Source organism: Microtus ochrogaster, chromosome 21 (genome assembly GCF_000317375.1).
Source record: "Microtus ochrogaster isolate Prairie Vole_2 chromosome 21, MicOch1.0, whole genome shotgun sequence".
Taxonomy (NCBI): Eukaryota; Metazoa; Chordata; class Mammalia; order Rodentia; family Cricetidae; genus Microtus; species Microtus ochrogaster.
Genome location: NC_022022.1, coordinates 34,509,453 through 34,518,714, shown reverse-complemented (window position 1 = coordinate 34,518,714; position 9,262 = coordinate 34,509,453).

Below are 9,262 nucleotides of genomic sequence, written 5' to 3'. Positions count from 1 at the left end.
GCCTCCCATGGAAGTCAACAAACCATGGCACTTCAAGTTGAGGCAGGACCAAGCTCCTCCCACTGCATCAAGGCTTAGTCATACAACCGTAGCATGGGGATTATGTTACGAAAGGAGAGGTCTGGATCCACTAAGAGACCCACAAACAGATCAAGCTACAGAATTGTCAACTACAGCCAGAGAACTGACCTGGGTTCCATATAGCCTCCTAGGGGTCCATCCAGAGACCATGAGCTCCCAGGAGCTCAGGTGAACACTCTCAGTGGGTTCACCTGTCATGACCTCGACTTCCGCCCTCCTCCCCAGCTCAAATAATCCCTTCTCTTTCTCTTCATCATGACTTCTGAAGCTCTGCCCAGTGTTTGGCTGTGGATCTCTGCATCTGCTTCCATCAGAGACTGGGTAAAAGTTCTCTGATGATAGCATAGTCACCAATCTGATTACAGTAGATGGCCAGTTCAGACACTCTCTCCACTGTTGCTAGTAGATGGAGCTGCTATCACCATTAACCTGTAAATATTAAAATTATGCCCTTTCTCATAATAATCATAAAATTCTTTAAAACTAAATGGAAACGGAGATAATCTTTGGAAAAGGGGGGATAAGCCATTTAAAAAGCTTGTTCTTGAGCCTTAAATTTTGCTGGCTTTGCAAAATGATTCATTCAAACTTGCAAAACATGGAACAAAAGTTCATAAAGCTTTTTTAGACTAAGATGCTGCAACAGCACATAAGCAACTTATAATTGAAAGGGGATAGCATGTTTTGAATGAAAATGGCTCTCATAGGCTCATTGTTTGGAAACATGGCACACTAGTTGGAAGAACTATTTGAGAAGGCTTATGAAGTGTATTATTGTTAGAGGAGGTGTCACTGGGGAAGATATATTTTTTCAAGCTAATTCTCACTACACCCTGCTGGTCATTTGAGATGTAAGAACTCAAATGTTTATTCTTCAATTTTTTCACTAATTCATTATGACTCTAACACTCTTGAATTGTAAGTTCACTTAATCACATTCTTTCATAGATTTTTTTTGTCATGATGTTTTATCACAGAAATAGAAAAGTGATTAATACAGGGGACATGTTGTGGTAGTCTGCGCGCTAAGCTGAGTTCTTTGCCTCTCAGAGTCAAATCTCTACAGACTATCTCAAGTTCCCTTGACACTGTTACCTTATGTTTTTAACTTGATTTTAGCCAAAAGGATGGCAAGAAATTTTACATCCTTAATGTCTGGGATCTGCCCTTTGTGGAAAGGCTTTAGAACTGGCACTTATTACTAAATAAAAAAAAAAATTGTGTCTGAGATTTTAACTTCCTTTGAGGCAATTAATCCATAGACATCATTTTGGAGAGGATAGCATTTTGTAAACCATGAACAGTTTTAAGAACTAAATAGTTTATTCTTAAGTCAATAGGTGGTCTTGGTAGCTTTTGCTACTTATGTTAACCATCTGTTGTTAATTGACCATTTCAAAGTCTGTACGCATTTTTTTAATTTTTTTAGGTTGTCAAAGAGATTTTGATGTTACAACAAATGGCTTGATGTGAAAACTGCTTATAGCTAGACAGAAATTAAAATTAATTCTATGGTTAAGTTTATGAATGTAATAAAATTCTGAGATTGAAGAATGTGTTATCTTGGGAGAAGCATTAAGAAGTATTGCCATGAATGACTGTCAAGGAAGTCCAATTTTTTAAAGAAGCATCTAAACTAAGAGCTGTTTGGGGGTAAAGAGAACATTCTTTAGCAAGATTCCAAATGATTCTGATTTTTTTTCCAAATGGAAAAGGCAAGTGAGATGGCTTACTACAATGTCCTTTTCAAAGGTCTGCCCAAACTCAATGCCAAAAATTTACATTTGAGCTACAAAGAAACACCACATTGGACAGAATCTGCATATTAAAAGTCATTTATAGGTTGTGGTATCTGTATGGTTAAGGGTACACTTTGGGGTTCAGTTGTAGAAAAAACTATCTTCTGCAGAAATTTATTGATTTCCACAGGGATGGGGTACAACTCAAGAATTTTCTACAATAGAAATTTTGCTTTAGTCTGTTTTTATGGAAAGAAGATAATGATAGCCCTCAACTTCTTGTGCATTAATATGTTTGGTTTCCAAGATTTCATAGAACCTCCAGATCTCAAAATACCACGGCAGCAAAACACTTTTAGACTGACTTAAACACACGTGTCTGTGAACATACATTCAGGTATGCATGAGCATTAGTATTTGTGTAAAGGACAATTCAAGAATGAGAGCTATATTTTCAAAATTCGTTCTACTTAAGCGTAATGGACAAGTTGTACATCTTATTAGTGACAATTTTATAGTGAAGTATGTCTGTCCATGAGGTCAAGATCATCAATATTCAAAAGTCACATCTCAGAATAATTATCTCATAAAGTGTCATAAACTTCATTTCATTTTTCACCAAGTAACAAGACTCATAGCAGTGCCTTCTAAAATTCTGTTTATATAGAGATGAGAAAATAAATCCTGCCCTATTCAATGACATTTGTAAACATGTATGAGGTTTATATTACAAAGATTAACAATAACAAATGTTCACGACACAGAGAAGAAACCAGTTAGACATGCAATCAGCAATATCAGCATTAATAAGTCAACGCTGCATACTAAACAGATAAATTGGAGAAATCTAGGAAAGTGATAGGCTATGAGTACATCAGGACCAGATTTCAGGTACTCAGAGGCCACAAGCATACAGTGCAGTGATGGTCATGGTTGTTGTCACACACCTCAGGACCAGATTTCAGGTACTCAGAGACTGCAAGCATACAATACATTGATGGTCATGGTAGCTGTCACTGAGGAACTCCCCCAAATGTTCCAGGCAAGCAGATACCTTAAAGTCTTCTTTTTTCATGTAATGTTTACTGAATTTGTTCTTTTACAATTTCATATGTATGTTTTAGGTGCCTATCTGAGGTTTTATTCACAAACAAAATGTCTTTTTTCCCCTAACATATCATCATATTTAGCTGTTTTTTTTTTTTTTTTTTTTTTTTTTTTGGTTTTTCGAGACAGGGTTTCTCCGTGGTTTTGGAGCCTGTCCTATTGTGCTATTTCTATTTTTTGTGGCATATTTTCAATAGCATCTGACATCTAAAAGGATTGTCTCAAACATACTATACACCAAGGTCGGTTCAAGTTTGTAGCATGCATGTTGCCTGATCTTCCTTAGTGCTGTTTTTTATTATTATGAGCTGAATTAATAGATTAACTCAAGAAATTAAATATATTGTGTCATATTGCTTATTTTATATTTAGTATGTCCCCTTTACACACTCTGAATAATAAAATTAGGTGCTATGAATTTTGTAAGTTTCAAACAATGCAGCGCTCTACATTTATAATATTTAATTTTTATACAAAGAAAAAAAAGGAAAACATGTGAGCATGATCTGCCTATTAATATTTCTACTATAGGTATCCCATAGTTTCTTTTTTTTATTTTTGAAACAGGGTTTCTCCGCAGCTTTTTTGATTCTGGTCCTGGAACTAGCTCTTGTAGACCAGGCTGGCCTCGAACTCACAGAGATCCGCCTGCCTCTGCCTCCCGAGTGCTGGGATTAAAGGCGTGCGCCACCACTGCCCGGCCCCATAGTTTCTTGAGACTTTTTTTTCCACAAAAAATTAAGGATATTAAAATTTACAAATGTCAAATTGTGAAGTATTTACAGATAACATACTCAGGTCCTACTGAGTTCTATGAATGTCTCAATATTACTCACAGTGATCATATAAAACAATGTATGCAAACAAGTTGTTAAAAGAAGGAGAAGCACTGTACATATTCAGTATACATACTATTTTTCACATGTTTTTATTCTGTGCTTGAATGAACCACAGATCAGAATCCACAGATAGGAAGATATACTAAATAACTATCATGCGCAACACTATCCACAAGTACAGAGTACAACGTATCTAAATTCATTGATTAAGTGTATTAGCAAAACAAGGTTTCAAAGTTGCATTTGACATTTTCTGAAACTTCCAGACCAGCTGAGTGTATTCAATGATGGCTAAATAAGTTTACCCAAAGAGAGCCAATAAATAGATTAATGTCAGCTTTGATAGGCTCCTCTAGTCTAACAACGCAGCCTCTGCACCCTGCCTTTGATATTCCATTTCTTTTTATTGGAGAGATGAATTAACTGAGAATGCATGGTCATAAAATTTTTACCATGGCACAGAATTGCTGTTTCCTGTCTTCCTGCCTCTATGCTCACTATTCAGTTTGATTACTCAATGCCTCTTTTCTCTTTGTGTGTCTGACAAATGTGTATTCATTATTCAAAGTAAAAGTCAATCAATTCCTTTGAAAAACTATGTCCCATGTGCCTTATGCACATATAGATATGTATATACACGTAGATATCTATATGTGAATGTATACATGTCCCTTTATCCTATGACAACTGCTGTGTCTCTGATTTTACAGACTTATGCTTTCCCTCACGTCACCTTCAATCACCAGTTCCAAGAAATTCTTCAAGATCTGGAGCCTCTTTGCCCATCAGTGCTTTTCTTCAGCCTGCTTCCTTACTTTGAATTCCCACTGATGTCCCTAACTCCCCATCTCTAACCAGTACTTCCTATCATGGTATTTGTTTAAATGACATTCCCCTCATAGTCATTTTCTAATCATTTATACCAAATCACATTTCATTTTCTTATTTGATTCATGGCTGTTCTCTGTTTTTTTTCAACATATGTTCAAGGATTTGTAATTATTTTCACATAGCTATTGTTTAATATTTGTCTCATGCGTGTATTTTTCAAAAAGGTGAGAATAGTGAGTGCATTGATTTTGATCACCAAATCATAAGTAAGAAGTATTTATCTTATACCTATGTATCTGTCACTTCTAAACTAAAAGATGAACACAAAAAAAATACTCCAGGAATGTTCCATAACTATATCTAGCATATATACCACATGTGATATAATTTAAGAAATTGATCATCGTCTACATTTGTTACTCTATTCTTCTCATTATTGAAGAACTTTACTAAGCAGGATATTTTCCAAGACAGATATTTATCTCTTAGTTTCTTAAACCTTCAAATAATATTCTGCACCAAAAAGAAAAAAATATATATTTAGGAAACATAAAATTAGAGGGACTGGCTTTTTCAGGATCAATCACTGTAATTCCCCAAGTCTTAAAGATCCTTCCACAGATATTCTCAGAGGGGTGGCAACAGAGATTTTACAGGAAAGCAGTGTTTCAGGGTTTGAAGAAGGCAAGGTACCAGAAAAAAAATGTTGATGGTGGCCTCTACTGGCTGGAGTGTCTAGACAAGATCATCTTTGCAGTCACCATCATTTTCCTCATTCATAGTCTACAACTGATTTACTGAAACTGCTAAAACACATTGAAAAAGGAACCATTGATTACATGATATTTTGTTTTAGAATCAATAGAAGACCAATACGGGGATGTACAATTATTAGATAAGTTGATGGAATAAAGTTTTATAATAATTGATTTTTGTCAGACAAAAGGCATTGAAATGCATAAAGTTAAATTGGCAATATAGCAATAAAGCACATACATTTAAGACAACACTGTGCCCGAGTAAGAGATGTCTTGTGTTGGCAGAAATACTGGTATAGAAATCTTTGGTTCTGACAAGACTAGAATTGAGTCATGAGATCTGCGAGACACCTCTGAAGGCAGCTAATGGGACTTTGGCTTACATTTCTCAAAACCTGACACACTCCACTGTTCATGAGACATTGTAGCTGCTGAACAATTCATCATCGCACTATAACACAATTAAACAAACCAATAAAATGATAGCAACATAAGGGACTGCTTATGATTCATAATTATGCAAAATACATAAGTACAGGTAGTTATATTCTGAAACATTTAACTCATTTTAAATCTGTGACAATTATCTGGAATTGTGTAAAAGAGATTCACATCTAAGCGAGTTATGTAAAGAAAGCCAAAGCAATGTTATGAAATATTTGCCATTAATTTTGACTTGATTTCCTGTTAGGATGACACTTAGTTCTATACCATATAGGAAATAAAAATTCTTCCTTGCAAAATTCTCTTGATTATATAATTACCTGAATATATACCAATCAATTTTCTCAATATGTTACTTCTTGCTAATAATGTCCTTCCCCCGAACCCCAGAAGAACATCATTGTTACTTTGTGTTTATTGGATTGATACAGTAACAGGATGTTTTCGTTCATACACTAAATTGAGGCTCATTAAATTAATGCTCTTGAACTGAATGAAACAAAATAACATTGATTTACAGAGACAGTATTCTTTGAAGATCAACTTTGATAAGAAGCAACTTGCTACATTTGTGGAAATTACTTGATATCATGAATAAGAATGTATCACGTGTACCATATATCTTAAGCCCACTCAAATATATTTGTAATCAGCAAATGATAGTGGGTAGAAGTAAAAATAAAATAGTAAGAATAGTTTATGTTAATGAAAATCTAGATTCCTTTAATGTACTTTTTTTTAACTATGAATGGCTTGCAAACTGAAGAATTTAGAATAAATTGGAGCTAAGGAAAAATGTAACAGAAAGTCCCAAACTGTTACACTTTTAGGACATGCCATTGTGACAATGGTTCTGCTTTTATATAAATCTGACTATGACCTGGTTTCTTACACTGCAAGTAAATCAAGAGTAAAGGCCCTGAAGACTGAAACTACAGTATTTTGTAAGCTAATTTCATGTATGCCTTTCCATCAGTTTGCTATGATGTGGGATTTCCCTCTGTATGCTGTGATGACAATTAATGAATAAAGAACTGCTTTGAGCCTATAACAGAGCAGTTCGGAGCAGAGCAGAGCTAGGTGGGGAAAAACAAGCTGAATGCTGGTAGAAAAAGGTGGAGTCAGAGAGAAGCCATGTAGCTTGCTGGAATCAGATGCTGGGCTTTTTACCCAGTAACCCACAGCCACGTGATGATACACAGATTAATGGAGATATTTTAAATTAATATGTAAGAGTTAGACAATAAGAAACAATAGCTAATGGGCCAAGCAGAGATTTATTAATATAGTTTTTGTGTGATTATTTCTGTTCTGGGTGGCCAGGACAAACAAGCAGCCTGCTACTACAATGCTATAACTTTCTAAATCCCCTTACCAATTTAGAAGAGTTTACCTAAGGGAAAATATGCTTGAGATAGGCATGACAGAATAACCATAAATTGTGGCTGTAACATGGTTCTATCTTTGCCTTAAATAGATGCTACTAGGCATATTTGTTTTTCCCATTTTCATTCTCTGAAAAGTTAGAAAAGAAATGTTTATTTTTTTTATTTTTTATTTTTTTGGTTTTTCGAGACAGGGTTTCTCTGTGGCTTTGGAGCCTGTCCTGGAACTAGCTCTGTAGACCAGGCTGGTCTCGAACTCACAGAGATCCGCCTGCCTCTACCTCCCGAGCGCTGGGATTAAAGGCGTGCGCCACCATCACCCGGTAAAAAGAAATGTTTAAAAGTAATATTTTTGTTACTATCAAAGAGAAATATTATATTCATAAATATTTTGTTAGGCTAAAGTATGTATATATGCATTAAACATAAAACTTTAGTATATTAAATGCTAAATATTTCCATGTTTTTGAAAATTAAGAACTCAGTTTTAGCTTAGAAAGAGAAAAATGAACTAACTTCAGATCCTATGGATCAGCTCTTAATTCCTTTAACAAAATACACAAAACAAAACTATATGGTGATAAGTTTATATGGCGCACTAATATCAATGTTCTTGTCCAAGAGCTAATAAACATTGTCTGGAGTCTCTAAAGAGTGTGCAGTATGACAGCAACTGGGCTGTGTGACTAAATGAACCACTTGCCCTTGGGACAGGAGACAAAAGAGAGAGAAGCTTCAAGGGTACACCTAGAGGTCATGCCCCTGTGATCAAAAGAACTTTTATTAATCCCTGCCAGTCGTATCAGCAAGACCACCAAACATTCAAACAGAAAACTTCAGGTGAAAACTCTACATAAAAATCAAAGAAGCTGGGTATGTGTCAAAATTATTTTTCAAAGATGAGAAAAATTGCCTTCACATTCCTATGTATTTTCTTCAGCCAATAATCAGTTCAGGTTTGATCAAATTATAACATGTACAGGCTAAGATGATATTCTGTATGCTTATCTTACTACTAACTTATCCTCTGTTAGAAAATAAGCATTCATTGATTTGATTTGCCTGGATGTACAGCAAACTTGCAAAAATGTAAACACTTAAAAAGCAGAAGTTTGCGGTTTTTGCCCAGATATCAATGAAAGTAATTAATTATTTTTATAGTTGTATATATACTTAGTAACTCTGGGGTTATTGTGGGCCTTTCCCATGTAACAAGAGAATGAAAGTCAGTACAATATCAAACGCATATCTTTCAACTGACTTGTATTATCATTTAAATCATCTACAGTCACAGAAAATTTCCTCTAAAATCGTATTAGTTATACAGTCTATGTTCTCTAAAAATGTACTCAATTCACTTTATGCTTTTCCAATAGTCTTAAAATTGAGCTGATAATTCATTTGCCTCAATTGGCATTTTAAAAGTCAATTACATTGTTGGTATTTAATGTCTGCCCTGTAGTTCTTGGAACAATACATAACTACTCCTTCTGAGAGCCATTATCTGTGTCCGTGGTTCTTCTACTCACAGACTAAGATGTGCTTGTGTCAATAGTGTCCTGCCAGCTCTTAAATAGTTTCCAATGTTTATTCCTATATGAATGCAGTGACTTACAGGGTATTACTTTTCCTACTGCTGGTTTAGCAAGGTATTTAATGCTAGTAAAGAAATTTATTTCAAGATAGCTATATCAGAAAAATAAAATTATCTCAAAAAGTGGAAAACTTGATATGTGGCACTACCAGTTTGATATTGTTCAATTTAAAATCCTAAATACAAGGAATCGAAAATTCTGACACTGACGGATGCATGTGTTTTAGAGACATTTACCGTCTGGTATTCACAATGGCGATAAGGAAAATCCGCCGAGATTCTTTATTCCTTGAAGATTTGCAGCTGCCACTTAAAGGTGAAATCGCAATCATCTATGAGACTGGATGCTCTTTCTTAAAAGAGGGAAGCCGTGGGGATGACTGTTGATATGGACATGAGCAGGGGTACCCTTCTCGTGCGGCTGTGATGAACAGTGCACCTTCATCACCTACCCTTCTCGTGCGGCTGTGATGAACAGTGCACC